Consider the following 18254-nt stretch of genomic DNA (forward strand, 5'->3'; position numbering starts at 1 on the left):
TTATTTTGAAATTTGCTCTTTAATTCTGATGGATTTTCTAAGCAAATGATTGTGAATCTGACAGCTGCTGGGTGAGCAGCACATACCTGGATAAATCAATCCTTGTGCTGCCTTTAGAGTGGTGAATAATACGTCTTAGTGCAGTAAAAATTCCTGCATTCAAGACAGAGAGCACTGGGCACAACTTGCATGTGATCACAAATAGCAAATATTCAAATGAAATGTCGAGGCCCTGCAAAGACTGAGTAATAAATCATGTAGCAGACAAGTGCCTTCCCATTTGCATGGATTTCTGTTGATTTGAAAGAAAAAAGGAACAAACCAGGGCCCAGCACTACACAAAAGCCAACTCAGGATGTTTGTTACTGTTTGTGACAATGTGGGACATGGCCTGGTCTTGCAAAAATTTAAATATAGGCTGATGTGGTCACTACCTAGAGAACAGCTCGATGAGACGCTGATCACGGAGCACACCCCCAGGGTTAATCTCCTGGCATCGTGGAATGGCTGGATCAAGCTAATTAACATATGCATTACCTCACATATTTATTTGTGGACACTTAAAATGTGCTAAAAGTGTACTTTTAGCCATTTTCAAACATACAAGGCATTGTTATTGACTACAGTCCTCCTGTACAATAGACCCCTTGAGGTTATTCCTCTTATCTAACTGAAGTTTTATATCTTTTGACCAATATCTTTCTTTTTTTTTTTTGAGACAGAGCCTCAAGCTGAGCCCCTGGGTAGAGTGCCATGGCTTCACTGCTCACAGCAACCTCCAACTCCTGGGCTCAAGCGAGTCTCCTGCCTCAGCCTCCCAAGTAGCTGGGACCACAGGCGCCCGCCACAACACCCGGCTATTTTTTGGTTGCAGCCATTATTGTTGTTTGGCGGTTCTGGGCTAGATTCGAACCTGCCACCTTAGGTGTATGTGGCTGGCGCCTTAGCTGCTTGAGCCACAGGCGCCGAGCTGACCAATATCTTTCTAATTGCTTCCTTCCAAGGGGGTCAAATTTTAGGAATGAGATACCACGTTTTCAAAATGAAAATACTCATAATAAGACTAAAGAAAATGCCTGCATGAGATAGTGAAGCAGACCATGGTTACTAGATGAGAACAATGCTCTTCCTTCCTTCCTTCATTGAACTTTGAAATCCTTCCAGATTTAATATTTAAGGTATTTAAAAAAATTCATCTATCTTTTCCTAGCTGGTATGTTGCCTATGAACAAAGGTGCTCTGCCTTGAAAAAGCAGATTTCTGCACCCTTCTCTGACAGTCTCCCTGTTCTTTGTTGGAGACCAGAAGGATGAGTTGAAAGGTCAGGGTATCTGTGCTTCCAATGTAAAGATTTTGATGCAAAAGGAAAAAGTGGAAAATAAATGACCAAAGGAATCAATGTTTAGATTTGGAGTCTTTGGATATCCCTATGAAATTGATCCAAATGGTTGTAAACTTGTAAAACACAGTGTGTGCCTTTGTGTAGATGTTACAACATGATTATTGGAAACCTATTATTTGGAAACCTATTATTCCAGATCTGGGGGGTTTAAAGTGGTCAGTGCAGCTTTGTTGGTTTCGCCTTTCTGGCTCCTTCTCAGAGACAGGCAATCAAGAAACGCATCCTCCGTGGGAGGGAATGCAGCTTTGTTGTGGCAGCAAGGGAAGCACTTGAAAAGACTCTCATATAGCAAGGAGTCACTACTCCCCATCTTCCATTCATGCCACTTCAATCGGATTTCTTCAGGCATCTGGGTACAAAAGCCAGACACAGCAGCTGGTGTTCCTTCTCTATCCATCATAAGTACAGAATGAAAATGAATCCATCATGTCCATTACCAAAACAATATAAAATACATCCTGAGCCAATGGCTAAGTTAATGCCACCTTCCTAACTCTGTTAGACTGTGCCCAGGACCTGTCTTTTGCTAAAGGATATCCAAGCAGACCTATGCACAGAAAAAAGTGGTTGTTGGAAAGTGGTAGACACCATGTGTTGATCTGGATTTGGTCTGCATTTATGTAGATGGTAGCTCACCTGAAGACTGTGGCTGCACTTCTGCTGGGTGTTCTGGTTTCTAAGTATCACTGCTTGTGGCCTTGGGAAATCACTCACTGGGCTTTAGTATCTACATGCATAAAAGAAAGCACTTAGATTTCCAAAAGGTAAACATTGTATTGAGGAGTTTATAGGAAACCTGCATACAGAATAAAATTTATTTGGCCAACTGTGATTACTGTTGGGATTATTGTTTCTAAACCATGATAACTGTTCATAAACCTCAGAATGGCCCTGCCTTCTGCCTGGCCCAGGTCTGCTCCATAGGAAACACAACTCCTTTGCCTCTATTACTATGGCAATGCAGACACCAGTATCCTGTTATCACAGGCAACTTGAGCTTTCCCAGTAGTGGCTCAGGTGCTTGTTCTTAGGATTAATACTCTTTCAGTTGTTTCCAGAAAGTCCTCCAACCAGGCTTGATATAAGGGACTAACACCCTTTCAGGCCCTCTTCAGAAGCTGGGGGTTGGCACAGTGTTGGAGACTCAGCACAACGATAGTTGTTGTCAATGAGATGGCTTCACAAAGTCCTCTTCCTGTTATATCCTTTCTATGCCAAGGTCAAAGCAGGACGTCCATGAACTGCAATCCCACATGTGGCCAGAGTATAACTCATACTTCCTTATATGAACCAGGGAGAAATTCATTTTAACATTCATGTCAGCATACGTTGAAATCATTCCTTCAACCACTTGGAAGAGGTACACAACTACACTCAAAATAAAAAGGCTTCTCTTTAACACTCTTTGACACAAAGGCTTTCACCACGAAGTCTGAAGATTTTTATTATAATAATTTTTTCAAAGACTTTTGAAAGTCATAACCCATTCAACCGAGAATCACACTTTCATTCCAATTTAAAATAATACCCAGCAATTCAGAAGCCATTCAGAGCATCTACAGCCCAGCATTTCTGAAAGGTCTCTTATGTACTTAGTTCTATATTTGTGCAAGAATATATATATATACACACATACGCTATATATACAGCATATACACACATGCACACACACACACACATATTCTTCCTTTGTGTATCTGCTTAATATTTGTTAATTGGCCTCACCCCTTCTTCAAGCTTTCTGAAAGTATGACATTCAGGCATCTACAAGGGTATAGAAAAAGGCAGAAAATAAATGTGAATAATGATGTTTACAAAGACAAGAACTGAGGACAAAATCTTCTTATTTTATATTCAATTTAAATAATCTTCACAGGAGTAGGGAAGTGTAACTCTTTCCAGCAGAGGGGTGCAGTGAAATAAACTGATACGACAGCTGGACACACCATAGCCTGCCCTAATTAGCATTCATCAGCATATTAAGTTGTATTTTGATCAAGCACTGAACACAAGGTGTGCACAGAGGCAGCATCTCCATTAACCTCATCCAGAAAAGATGCATCTTGTCGCCTTGGTGGGAGATCTTCACAGGAAAATGATGGTAGGATGTTTGGTGCTAAATCCTATTTCACAAGCAGAAAGGGTTTCAGGCTCAGGCTGAGCCAACCCAGGGAGGAGTGACTATTTCTAAAGAGAAACTTAGGCTGAATCAAACACAGAGAAGTGTGAGTCTAAGGAGATGTGAAGGCCTTCAGAGATGGGGGAGGATTTAGAAGAGGAGGGTGGGAAAGGAGATTGTTTCCACCTTTGCTTTGAAAGAAAAGTCATTCCCTGAAATTGAAGAGGGACATCTTCTTGTTTATGTATCATTTCAATGTTGTCTTTGCAGTTCATGTGAAAAGCCTTTTATTTGAGCTGAAAAGAAATCAATGGAGAGAGAGAGAAAAAAAAGGAAAATAAGTACACACCACCACCTGCTTTCCTGGGAAGACAGAAAGTGCCAGAAGAAGATACAGGTGATGTGTTTTGAGCATGATAAATGTATAGGGTTTATTTATTTATATTTTTAGCACTTCCCTTCAGGGTGATGCTGAAAACACTCTCCTAGGGCCATGGGATCATCAATGGGAGGCAAATTGTTTCCACCAGCTGATGATGCCTAGATTCCTATCTCTAATTTCAGATCCTTCTTCAGAGCTTTGTGCCACACATCCAGGGATTTACAGGATAGTCACTCACACAGGAAGGAGTCCAAGTATTTCTGGCAGGTGTGTGAGGTTACTGTTTAGTTTGGGAGAGAGACAAGTAGAAAGCGACTCTCACACAGCGGAGAGGGAGAACCGGTGCAGGGGCAGCACCCAGTAGTGGTCCCACCTGCCTGGGGTCACAGAGGGAGACCTAAGATGTGAAGAAGGACAACCCGGCGGAGGAGGCCACAGAAGATGGGGGAAAATAGGCAAGGCCATAGCCTTTTCAAATGCCTTGTCCCCCTCCAGCCCATGATCCGCATAGTTGTTGGAGTGGGCTCTGCAGAAACTGGAATCCCTCACATCATTTCCCATCACGGGTATCTCAGAGTCTACTCGTGGCCCTGGGCATTAGGGATTAACACATTCCTCAGCTCAGGGCTTGTGAGGTCTGATGTGATGTGACCTCTGTTCAGCATTTCGGACCCGGCTGTTCTTAGCTGTCACCCTCCGCATATCACAAGATCTCATTATTTGGCACTACTAGACCTTGCTCAACTCTCAAGTTGTGTGTTTTGTGCTTGTTCTTTCCTGAGGTGCCTCTACATTTTCTGTCTAGTTAATTCTCTTTGTTCCCTGTTCTCAGTGGTGACATCACTGTCTCTGAAAACCCTCGTTCCCATTCTAGGTGGGGAACCGCACGTGCATTGAGGCAGACTGTGCTTACCTCCACCTTGGCCCAAGTCATACCACCTTTTACTGCTGGGTCTGTTTGTGTCCTCATCAGGCTGGTGTCAGTTATGTCATATTTATTTGACCCTAGCAGTGTCCCCCGAGCATTCATTAACTTATTCATTATCCTGTTTTTCTAACAATCACATGACATTATAGGATGTTTCTGTGTAGTATCTGCTCCACAGTAATACAAGTTCTGTGATGCCAGGGAGTTTGTTATGTTTAATCCTCAGACCTGCCAGTGGTATCTGGCATAAAATAGGTGCTCAAATATTAATAAGGGTGTTTAATTTGAGTGAATGAATTTGATGCTCACACTCTGATCCTAGCTTTAGCCCATCACTTCTTCATTATGGCAAACCACTGTTTTTCAGTTATCTTTGACATGAGATTTTCTAGGATGTAGTCACTGATGTACTATGTGACATTGGGCAAGTTACTAGTAATCTCGCCATCATAGTTTTCCCTTTAATAAAATTGATTATAATAAAACCTGCTTCACTGAGTTCTCCTGAAGATGAAATGAATTTATACATGTACAATGTTTAAATAGTGCCTGGAACATGGTGAATGCCCAGTAAACAATAGCTACCATCCTGGTCATCATCATCATCAAAATCACCTCCACCCCTTTAAAAATCACCCTTTGAAACATTTTTCTTTTTACCTAGTCTTCAGACAATAACTGTGACAGTAATTTTAGGGGCCATAGGACTGTCTCATGCAGAGTTTCTAGAATAACGCTAGATGGTTATTAAATGCTTGGTAGACCCAAGGTTTGGAATTCCTCTTTTAAGATTGTTCCATCTCTATGTACAGGTCGTTTCTTCAGATTGCCCAATATGGAGCTGGTCTGCGCTTTTCCACAAAAAGAATGAGTTTTGGGGAGATAGGGTTTTCTTCTCTATTCTCTCACTTCAGTTATGAATAATGGTTATAGGCATTTCTATTTTTATAATAGCATTTCTATTTTCATACATGACATCCATCCACTTATTTTCTGAAACCTGACACCTGAGCCAGATATATTTCATCCCAGATTTAGAAAAGGAACTTAAATTAGATAAAAATGTTCCAGGTTCTCCAAGAAGCATGTAAGCACATGGCCATGGTGGCATTTCCATGGAGATATTATAAAGCCAATCTGAGCAGGCTGTTCCAGGTAGGTTGGATAGGACCAAGGTACATACTCTCTGTTTAGTCGTGATGGCTCCCATTCCTATAATGCCAGTGAAAGCTTTCATGCCCTAGAAATTTGCAGACGATAAACAACAGGATCTTGCTGACATCTGTGATGAATGCTTATGGGTACTGAGTACACAGCCCGATGCGAGTTTGTATGTCTGTATATATGCATCAAGTTTAAGCATTGTCCAAAAGATGGCACTGTTCGTGTTTCTATCATGCTTAATTGCAAACTTTATACTATCTGGGTATATTAATGAACTAAGTAAAGACAGAGCGGAGATATCACCCTCCACACAAATCAAAGTGCTACTTTATTATAGGCCTTTTCAAGCTCTTCGGCTTGTTCCTCAGCAAATGAGTATGCCCAAGCTGTTACATGCAATAACTGCAGTGTCAGCAAAACTTTTACTTATTAAATACTTATGTTTTCTTTCCAAAAGGGGATTATGAAATCCACTTTTGAAATCATTACAGATGTACTACAGAAGATAGATAATTTAGACATATTTAACTTTTCATTCTTGAAAAGCTAGATTTTCAAATGTAAGTATTTCTTGATGACGTTTTAAACGTGACTGCATAGGAAATACACAACTGGTAGTTGCAGGTCAAATTTCAAAAGCGCAGTTACTTAAAATGACTGATGAAGCAAATGGGGAAAGCTCCAAAATAACTTTATTGGGGCACAGAGGAAATTAATTTGGATATCTCAAGACATACTCGGGGCTACTTCTGTGTAAAGGGACACAGTGACAAATGACATTTCTGTTTATAGAGTTTTGGGAAGAAATCATATTAAAATTTTCTTCATTATTTTTAATATATTTTGAAAATTTCCATATTTCAAGAAAAATTCGATTATATTTATTTCTTAAAAATAGATTTGATTTGATTCACTACATTGATATCTTGCACTGTGGTGAGCCCAAGGCCTTCAGTGCCTCCATCACTGAAGCAATGCACATTGTACCCACCAAGTAATCTATCAACCACCCCTTCTCATCCCTCACCCTTCCGAGTCTCCATTTCCCACCATTCCATCCTCTGCTTCCATGTGTACATGTTATTTAGCTCCCACTTGTAACTGAGAACAGGCAGCATTTGTCTTTCTGGGTCTGAGTTTTTGTACTTAAGATAATGGCCTCCAGTTCCATCTGTGTTGCTGCAAAAGACACAGCTTCATTCTTTTTTTATGTCTGAATAGTATCCCATTGTGTATATTTGCCATCTTTTCTTTCTCCAGTTCTCCATCACTGGACAACATGGGTTGATTTCATTATCTTTCCTATTGTGCATGGTGCTGTGATAAACACAGGTGTGCAGCTAGCTTTTCCTTTTCCTCTGGGCCACTAGTGGGATTGAACGGTTGTTCTATTGTTAGTTCTCTGAGAAATTTCTGTACATTTCATAGAAATTACACTAATTTACATTTTCACAGTGTACATGAATTCCCTGGTGCCAACATCTGTTTTTGTTTTTGTTTTTTTGTCTTTTTAATAATAGAGAATCTGATTGGTGTAAGAGGATATTTGATTGTGGTTTTAATTGTGTTTCTCTGATGATTAGTAATGTCAAATATTTTTTCATATGGCTATGGGTCATTTGTCTTCTTCTGAAAAATGTCTGTTCACGTCCTTATCCCACTCTTCAACAGGATTATTTGTGGGTTTGGGTTGCTTTGCGTGAGTTTTTTTTTTTTTATAAATACTGTAAGATGTATAGTTTACAAATATTTTTTTCCCCATTCCTCGGCCTGTCTGTTCACCTTGTTGATTTTTTTTTTTTTTTTTTTTTTTTGCCATGCAGAAGCGTTTTAGTTTATTAAGTCCCATGTATCTATTTTTGGTCTTGTTGCATGTGCTTTTAAGGTCTTAGTCGTGAGTTCTTTGTCTATAATAAGGCCCAGGAGAGTTTTTCCCTAGGTTTTAGTTCAGTATTTTTTGTAGTTTCAGGCCTGAAATTCAAGTCTTCGATTTATTATGAATTGATTTTTGTACATGGTGAGATGTAGGAGCCGAGTTTCTTTCTTTTGTGTATAGCCGGACCATTTTCTCAGAACCATTTATTGAAAAAGGTATCCTTTCCCTTGTCTATGTTTTTGTTGACTTTATCAAAGATCAGTTGGCTGTAAGTAGGTGTCTTTATTTCCAGGTTCTCTACTCTGTTCCATTACTCTCTGTGCCTATTTTTATACCAGTACTTTGCTTTTTTGGTTCCTATAGCCTTGTAATATAATTTGAAGTTAGGCAATATGACGCCTTCAGTTTTATTCTTTTTGCTTGGAATGCTTTTGGCTATTCATGTTCTTTTGTGGTTTCATATGAATGTTAGAATTGTTTTTTCTAATTCCGTGACAAGTAACATTGGTGTTTTGACAGGGATTACATTGAAGATTTCTTTGGGCAGTATGATAATTTTAACAATACTTGTTCTTCTAATCCATGAGCATGGTATGTTTTTCCATTTTACTGTGTCAGCTATAATTTTTTTCATCAGTATTTGTGTTTTTCCTCGTAGAGATCTTTTACCTCCTTAGTTTAATATACCTAATGTTTATGGGTGTATATATATATATATTTGTAGCTGTTGAAATTGGCATTCCTTCTTGATTTGGTTCCTGGCTAATCACTATTGGTATATAGAAATGCTACCGATTTCTATACATTGATTTTGTATCCTGAAACTTTGCTGAATTAATTTATCAAATATAAGAGTTTTTTGTGGAGTCTTTGGACTTTTCTAGATGTAATATCTAATTATTAGCAGACAGGGATAATTTGACTTCCTCTTTTCCAATTTGGATGCCTTGTATTTAATTTTTTTCCCTTTCATGATTCTCTGGTGAAGATTTCCAGTACTATATTGAATAAGAATGATGAAAATGGGCATTCTTGTTTTGTTCCATGTACTTTCAACTTTTCCTCCATTAGGTATAACGTTAGCTATGGGTTTACTGTATATGGCCTTTATCATTATTATTATTATTATTATTATTAGTGCAGTTTTTGGCCAGGGCCGGGTTTGAAGCCACCATCTCCAGTATATGGGGCCCACGCCCTACTCCTTTGAACCACAGGTGCTTCCCTGGCCTTTATGTTTTATGGTATCTTCTTTCTATGCCTGTTTGTTAAGGATTTTTTGCCATGAAAGGATGCTGAATTTTACTGAATGCGTTTTCCACATCTGTTGAAATGATCTGGATTTTGTCACTAATTCTGTTAATGTGAAGTATTACATTTATTAATTTGTATGTAGAACTATCTTTGCATCCCTGGTATAAAACCACTTGATAATGGTGTATTATCTTTCTGATATGCTCTTGAATTCAGTATGCTAATATTTTGGTGATAATTTTTGCATTTATGAGCATACTGGTCTGTAGTTTTCTTTTTCTTTTCTTTTCTTTCTTTCTTTTTTTTTATTTTGTTATATTCTTCTCTGGTTTTCATATCAGAGTGATGCTGGCCTGTGGCCCATGGGCTGCATGCTGATTTTGTGAGGACTTATTTTGTTTATCTGTGGTGTCAGATATCATGAAAAGTATGCGTGGACCTTTGTTTTTGCTTATTATCTTTTGTTAATGTTTGTGTATTTCATGTGCGGCCAAAACACTATTCTTTCAATGTGTAACAGAGGGGGGAAAAAAGGTTGGACACCTCAGTATAGTTCATCATGGTAGTCTCCGATGATCTTTTGTATTTCTATGATATCAGTTGTGATATCTCCCTTTTTTCCAACTTAGTGTATGTGAACTTCATCTCTTTTTCTTGGTTAGTCTAGCTAGTTGTTAATTAATTTTAGTTTTATTTTTTCAAAGAAGCATTTTCATTTTGTTAATCATTTTTTTCTATTTCATTTACTTCTACATTAATCTTCGTTATTTATTTTCAACTGAAATTTTAGGTTTGATTTGCTCTTATTTTTCTAGTACCTGGAGGTATGACATTAAGTAGTTAATTTCTGATCTTTCTTCTTTTTTTGATATAGATGTTTAATGCTACAAACTTCTCTCTTGGCATTGCTTTTTTGTATTTATACATTAAGTGGTTAATTTTTGATCTTTCTACTTTTTTGACATAGACATTTAATGCTATAAACTCATCTCTTAGCATTGCTTTTTTGTATTTATAGGTTTGGGTATGTTGTGTTTTCATTTCCATTTGTTTTAATTTTTAAAAAATTTCTATTTTAATTTCTTCACTGATTGTTTTAGGAGCATGTTGTTTGATTTCCATGTATTTGCATAGTTTTTGAAGCTCCTGTTGGAAACTGATTACTGGCTTTACTCCCCAGTGGTATAAGAAGATTCTTGATATGATTTCAATTTTTTAAAATTTGTTAAGATTTGTTTTGTGGATTAACATGTGGTCTATCTTTGAGAATGTTCCACGTGCTGATAAAAAGATATAGATATGGTAGTTGTTGGGTAGAAAGTTCTATAAATGTCTGTTAAGTCCATTTGGTTTAAATTACAATTAAGTCCAATGTTTGTTAATTTTCTGTCTGGATGATCCATATAATGCTCTGTGTGGGGGTGTTGAATCCCTCACTGTTACAGTATTGCTGTATATTTCTTTCTTTTGTTCTACTAATACTTGTTTTATGAATCTGACTACTCTGATGTTGGGTTCATATATACCTAAGATTATTACATCCTTTTGCTGAATTGCTCCCGTTATCGTTATAAAATAACGTTCTTTGTCTCTTTAAATTAGTTTATATTTAAAATGTAAACTATATTTAAAATGTCAAATGTATATCTACTGTAAGTATAGTATACCTGCTCCCTTTTGGTTTCCATTTATCTAGGATATCTTTCCTCACTTATTTACTTTCAGTATGTCTTTGCAGATAAAGTGAATTTATTGTAATTGGCTTGTAGCTGGATTGTTTTTTAAAATTCATTCTGTGAATATGATACTGGAACTTTCATCTTCAGTAGATTCTTGGTCTCGGTGATTCAAAGAATTAATCCAGGGACCACAGGTCAGCGGTAGGTACTTTGAAAATGCTATCCTATTCTTTCTTGGTTTGTAAGATTTCTGCTGAGAACTCTGCTGTTAGTTGGATGGGGTTACTTTTATAGTTGACTAAATGCTTTTCTCCTACTAATTTTAAAATTCTTTTTTTCACTTTCACTTTTTTTCCCCCACTTAATGTTAGAGATCACTAGGCCTCCTGTATCTGGGTGCTTAACTCTTTTACCAGACTTGGAAACTTTTCATCCACTAATTTTTAAAATAACTTTTCTAAACTTCTGATCTCTCTTCCCTCTGGGGAATACTGATAATTTTTAAACTTAATTGCTTTATGTGGTTCTAGATTTCTTCAAGGCTTTGCTCATTCTTTTTTATTCTTTTCTTTTTTCTATGACTAGATTATTTCAAAACACCTGTCTTCAGGCTCTGAGATTCTTTCTTCTGCCTGGTCTAGTCTATTACTGAAGATTTCAAATGTATTTTATATTTCCTTAAATAAATTGGTCTGTTCTGGAATTTCTGTTTCTGTTTTTTCTTTTGAATATCCATATCTTTGGTACATTTCTTATTCCTATACTGACTTGATTTTCAGATTTCTTTGTATGGGTTTTAAGATTTCTCTTGCATCTCATTGAACTTTTTAAAAATCAATATTTTGAATTCCTTGTCTGGCATTCTAGAAATTTTTCTTGATTGAGATTTGTTGCTGGGTAATTGTTGTTGTCATTTGATGGGTTTTTTTTTGTGTGTGTGTGTGCTTTTTCATGTTTCCTGTGTCCTGTTGATAAGCAGTTACTTACTCTAAGTTTTTAAAATTATTTGCACAGAGAATTTTTTTTCCTGAAGACGTATGTATATTGTTGGTTAAGTAGAACATTTAGCTTTGATTTTGGGTGCCTGTGGTAGTGTGATCTTCATATGGTTTCTTTGTCAGTATGCAAGATCAGTGATATTTGTTAATTCCCTGGCAGCTTTGGGAACAGTTATTAGCTAGTAGTAGGAGCCATGGCCAGGTGTGTGAATGGGTTCTTAGGTCCCTGGTAAGATGGTAAATGGTGATAGTAGCAGTTGTGGTGCAACTCTCTGGGACCTAAGCTGTCCATGTTGATATGTCTGGTAGCTGAAGTAGGTTGGAGAGGCTAGTCCCCAGTCCCACAATTGCCCATAGCAAGGTGGTTGGAATTGTCCTAAGTGTGCTTAGAAGAGCTTGTTCTCCCTTGTGCCTCTCTAGCCAGGTGGTGGCTTCAGCCATGTCATCTCAAACTTACCTGAGAATGGGGCACAGCCCAGAGTTAAACTCTCAAAGTGGTGCCACCTATGAGCCTGTGACCAGAGAAGCCTTGTCCCCTTTTAAAAAGCGGGATGGGTGAGAAGCTGTGGGAATTCAGATCACTCACATCTTGGCCTTGCAATAGCTTGTTGTAGGTATTTATCCCAGATATATAAGGCTGGTTCAATATTAAAAAATAATTAATATAATTCATTCATCAGCAGTCTAAAGAAGAAAAATCACATGATCATAGCAATGGATGAAAAAAAGCATTTGACAAAATCCAACATCCATCTATGGTAAAATACACAGAAAACTGAGAATAGAAGGAAACTTCCTCAACTTGATAGAAAAACCAATAGCTAACATCACACTTAATGGCAAGAAATTAGAAACTTTCCCCCTAAGATCAGGGTGTCCCTTCTCATCACTCTTTTCTACACTTTGCTGGACAAGAAAAGGAAATAAAATATATACTGATGGGGAAGGAAGATATAAAATTATCTTTGTTTGAAGATGACATGATTATCTATGTAGAAATCCTGAAAGAATCAACAAAAAATCTCTCCTGGAACTGACAAGTCAGTATAGGAAGGTTGCAGGATATAAGGATAATAATATAAAAAAGTCAATTGCCTTCTTGTATACTAGCAATAAACAAGGAAAATTTGAAATTAAAAACATAGTATGATTTACATTAGCATTTCCCAAAATGAAATACTTAGGCATAAATCTAAGAAAATATATACAAATCAAAATAAAAATCCTACAATACTCTGATGAAAGAAATCAAAATAGAACTAAATAAATGAAGAGACATTCCATTTATTTGTGGACAGGAAGACTCAAAATCACCCAGATATCAGTTCTTCACATTTTGATCTCCTGAAATTTCAATCAGAATCCCAGAATGTTATTTTGTGGATAGTAATAATTTTTTAAAAGCTTATGGGGGAAAATATCTAGAATAGTCAATACAATATTGAAAGAGAAGAAAAATTTGGAGGACTGACACTTTTTGACTTGATTTAATATAAAGTTATAATAATCAAGATAGCATCTTATTGACAAAGAATCAATGAATAAATCAATGGAAAAAAGTAGGGACTAGAGCTAGACACAGTTAACTGATGTTAGACAAAGGGACAAAGGCAGTAAAATGAAGAAAGCCTTTTTAACAAATAGTGCTGGAACATGTATGTATTTAAACAAATAAACCTAGACACAGACTTTTTCCCCTTCACAAAAATTAATTCAAAATATATCACATACCTAAATGTAAAATATACAAGAATACTATGAAACTTCTAAAGGATAATATTGGAGAAAATCTAGCTGGTCTTGGGTTTGATGATGACTTTTATTTTTATTTATTTATTTTTGTGTGCGCTGTCTCCCGAGCAACCACTTCAGCACTTAGAGCATAACAGGTGCAATATATTTGTTGGATGAATGAATGAATATTTAAATCATGCAGTTTAAAGACTGTATTGGGGCTCAGTGGCCCCAATTGCTTCACAGCCCCGTCCTTTTTTGTGTATTTTTCATGTGGTAATGAACAGTGGGTAGGGAAGAAGGAATCCCACAGCTCAGCATCCCAGACCATGCTCATGGGTGGGAAGAATCAACATTGTTAAAATGTCCATACTACCCAAAGCAATTTACAGATATAATGCCATCTCTATTAAAGCACAATTGTCCTATTTTAAAGAGCTTGAAAAAATTGTACTTTGTTTTATATGGAATCAGAAAAGACCTTGAATACCCAATACATTACTCAGAAATTAAAACAAATCAGGAGGTATCATGTTGCCAGACTTCAGGCTATACTATAAATCTATAGAGATCAAAACAGCATGGTACTGGCACAAAAACTGAGAGGTAGATTTATGGAACAGAATAGAGAACCAAGAGATGAACCCAGCTACTTATCATCATTTGATCTTTGACAACCCTATCAGAAATATTCAGTGGTGGAAAGTCTCCCTATTTAACAAAATGTTCTGGGTGAACTGGATGGTGACCTATAGAAGACGGAAACTGGACTCCCACCTTTCACCATTAACAAAACAGAAAAACAGAGAAAATGCAATCAAAACCACTTTGAAATAACATCTAATTCCAGTAAGATTAGCCCACATCACAAAATCCCAAAACTACAGATGTTGGCATGGATGCAGAGAGAAGGGATCACTTCTGTACTGCTGGTGGGAATGCAAACTAATATGGCCCTTTTGGAAAGAAGTTTGGAGAATACTCAATGAACTAAAAATAGACCTACTGCTCCATCCTGCAATTCCTCTACTAGGTATACACCCAGGTGATGATGACTTTCAGATATAACACCAAAGGAATGCTCCATGAAAAAAAGAAATTATAAGGTGAACTTTATTAAAGTTAAAAATTTCTGCTTCTGCAGAAGACACTGTCAAAAGAATGAAAAAAACAAGTAATAGACTGAGAGAAATAGTTTGCAAAAAGTATATCTGATAAAGTGATGAAGGACTATTATCCAAAATATACAAAAAACTCTTAAAACTCAACAATAAGAAAACAACCTGCTATAAATTAGAAGTAATCTAACAAAATATGTACAAGGAATCTGTTAGGACAGTTATTATTTAAAAATATGACAGAAGTTGGAAGCAGTGGCTCACGCCTGTAATTTTAGCACACTAGGAGGCCTAGACCCATGGATTGCTTGAGCTCAGAAGTTCAAGACCAGCCTGAGCGAGAGTAAGACTCCATCTCTACTGAAAATAGAAAAAATTAGGTAAGTGTCATGGCAGGCATCTATAGTCCCAGCTACTCAGGAGGCTGAAGCAAGAGGGTTGCTTGAGTCCAAGAATTTGAGGTTGCTGTGGCTATGAGAATACCATAGCACTCTCCCAGGTGACAGAGTAAGACTCTGTTTCTAATAATGATAAATAAAATAAAATAAAATGTACAACAGAAAATAAGTGTTGGCAAAGATGTGGAGGAATTGGAATACTTGTGCATTGCTGGAATGTAGAATGACAAAGCTACAGCACACAACAGTATGGTGATTCTGCAAAAAGTTAAAAATAGAATTACTATTTCATCTAACAATCTACTTCTGGGTATATACACAAACTAATGGAAAGCAGGAACTCAAATAGAGATTTGTACACCCACATTCACAGCAGCATTGTTCACAATAGCCAAAAAGGTGGAAACAACTCAAATATCCACCAATGACAAATAAATAGATAAACAACACGTGGCATATACAGTGGAATATTATTCAGCCTTAAAATGTAACAAAATTCTAATACATGATACAATATGCATGAACCTCGAAGATATTATGCTAAGTGAAATAACCAATCTTCAAAGGATGAGTGTATGACTCCTCTTATAGATACCTAGAGTAGTTATAGTCAAATAGAAAGTAGGATGGTGGTTTCCAAGGCTGAGGGAGGAGCAAAATGGGAGGTATTGCTTAAAGAGTGCAGGTTTCAGTTTGGGAAGATAAAATAGTTCTGGAGATGGAAGGTGCTAATGCCATTGAATTGTGCACTTAAAAATGGTTAAGATAGTAAGTTTTGTGTTGTGTATACTTTACTACGATTTTTAAATGGCTTAAAATGTATCATACACATAATTATATGTGCATAATATAATTATGAAACTTTTAGAAACATGTTAAGGAAGAAAAATAAATGGAGAGATATCTCATGGTAAGAAAAAGAAAACAACCTGCTTTAAAAATGGGATAAAGACATTAACAAACACCTCACTAAAGAAGATATACAGGTGTCAAATAAATATATAAAAAGATGCTTCCCACATGTCTTCAAGAAAACTCAAAGTAAAACAACAGATGCTACTACACACCTGTTAGAATGGCCAAAATCCAGAACACTGACAACACTAAATGCTGCAAAGATTGTGGAGCAACAGGAAGGAACTCTCATTCATTGTCGGTGGGGATGCAAAATGGAACTGCCACTTTGGAAGGCAGTGTAGGGTAGGTGCTTACAAAATTAAACATGCTCTTACTATGTATATGATCCAGCAATCACTCTACTTGATATTTTCTGAAAGGAGTTGAAAATTCACGTCTATACAAACCTGCACATGAATGTTTATGGGAGCTGTATTTAGAATTGCCTAAACTTGAAAGCAACCCAGATGACCTTCAGTATATAAATGAATAAATAAACTAAGGTACATCCAGACAATAGAATGTTATTCAGGGCTAAAAAAAAAAAAAAAGAGTTATTAAGCCATGAAAAGACATGAAGAGATTTACATGCATATTATTAGGTGAAAGAAGGCAATTTAAAAAGACTACATACTAGATGATTCCAACTACTTGACATTCCAGAAATGTCAAAATTATGAAGACAGTAAAAAGATCAGTTGATGCTAGGAATTAAAGAGGGTAGGACACAGGTTTTGGGGGGCAGAGAAAATTCTCTGTATGGCACTATAATGATGGGTATACAGTCTTACACATTCGTCCAAACCCATGAACAAAATGTACAACGCCAAGAATAAACCCTAATGTAAACTATGGTCTTTGGGTAATAATGAAGTGTCAATATGGATCCATCAGTTGTAATAAAGGAACTACCCTGGTGGAGGATATTGATAATAAGGAAAGGTGTGCACGCGTGTGGGCAGGAGTATATGAAAAATTTTTGTATCCTCTCAATTTCGCTGAGAACTTAAAACTGCTTTATAAAAAGATTCTATTAAAAATAAATATTTTTTAAACCACTTAATGGTTGTTGTTCTGCTATTTTCTATAGAGAAGAAAAATCATGCTTGGGAGTGGGACTGGTTTATACTTGAATTGTGGAATGCCTACCATGGGCATGACAATCTCCACTTTCTTCCAGTCCCTTGCCATCCTGGATCCCTTCCATCCCTGCCATAGTTGCTGTCTTGTTCTGTTCTTGAGAATTTCAGGAAAAGTGAACCTAAAAAGACCAACATTTATGGTTAAGAGGATGGACTTTAGAGCCAGACAGCTTTGAGATAGAATTTCACCTTAACCATTTGTCACACATTTGTGTGACGTTGGACAAGTTGCTTAACTTACCTATGCCCCATGTTTCCTTTGGAGATGCAACTCTTGCTTGTCTCGCTGGGTTACTGAAAGGGATTTATGTGTCTAAGAAAGCTTATGTTCCTCAGTGCATGAGGTAAACTGTCAGTGTATGACATTTGTTTTCATTCCTGTTGGATCTAGGTGTTTGTACCAATTTTATGGAAATTGCCACCATCGTGCATGTAGTTTCATGATTTTCTCTTATTACTTCCATGAGTAGTAATGAATGCTCTTTAAAATCAGGAGGATGATGTTGATACTTCATCATTGAACATACGTGTATAATGATTGTGTTATAAGTATTTATTTAATTGATTTATGGAGTTGAAAAGGTAGTATGTGGTGCATAAAATTAAGTATTGGATTACAGATATTCCTATGCTTGAGTAATTTATGGTATAATAAAAAAATTAAAAAAAATTTTTAAAAAGCTTATACTTTTGCAGTTTTTGGCCAGGGCTGGGCTTGAACCTGCCACCTCTGGCATAGGGGGCCGGCGTTCTACTCCTTTGAGCCACAGGCACTGCCCCAAGCTTATACTTTTGAAGCAGGAGGATTTCTTCAGGCCAGGAGTTTGAGGTTTCTGTGAGTTGTGATGCCACAACACTCTAGCCAGGGCAAAAGTGAGACTCTGAATTGCTAGTGGGATGGTTGTGGGGTGTGAAAGTCATTGGTGTTGGGTGGTGCCTATGGCTCAGTGGATAGGGCACCAGACCCATACACTGAGGGTGGCGGGTTTAAACCTGGCCCTGGCCAGCTAAAATAGCAGTGGCAACTGCAACAAAAAATAGCCAGGTGTTGTGCTGGCACCTGTAGTCCCAGCTATTCAGGAGACTGAGGCAAGAGAATCGCCTAAGCCCAGGAGTTGGAGGTTGCTGTGAGCTGTGACACCACGGGACTCTACCTAGGGTGA

The sequence above is a fragment of the Otolemur garnettii genome, unplaced genomic scaffold, assembly GCF_000181295.1.
Source record: "Otolemur garnettii isolate 467f Iridium unplaced genomic scaffold, OtoGar3 scaffold00043, whole genome shotgun sequence".
In the NCBI taxonomy this organism is placed as follows: Eukaryota; Metazoa; Chordata; class Mammalia; order Primates; family Galagidae; genus Otolemur; species Otolemur garnettii.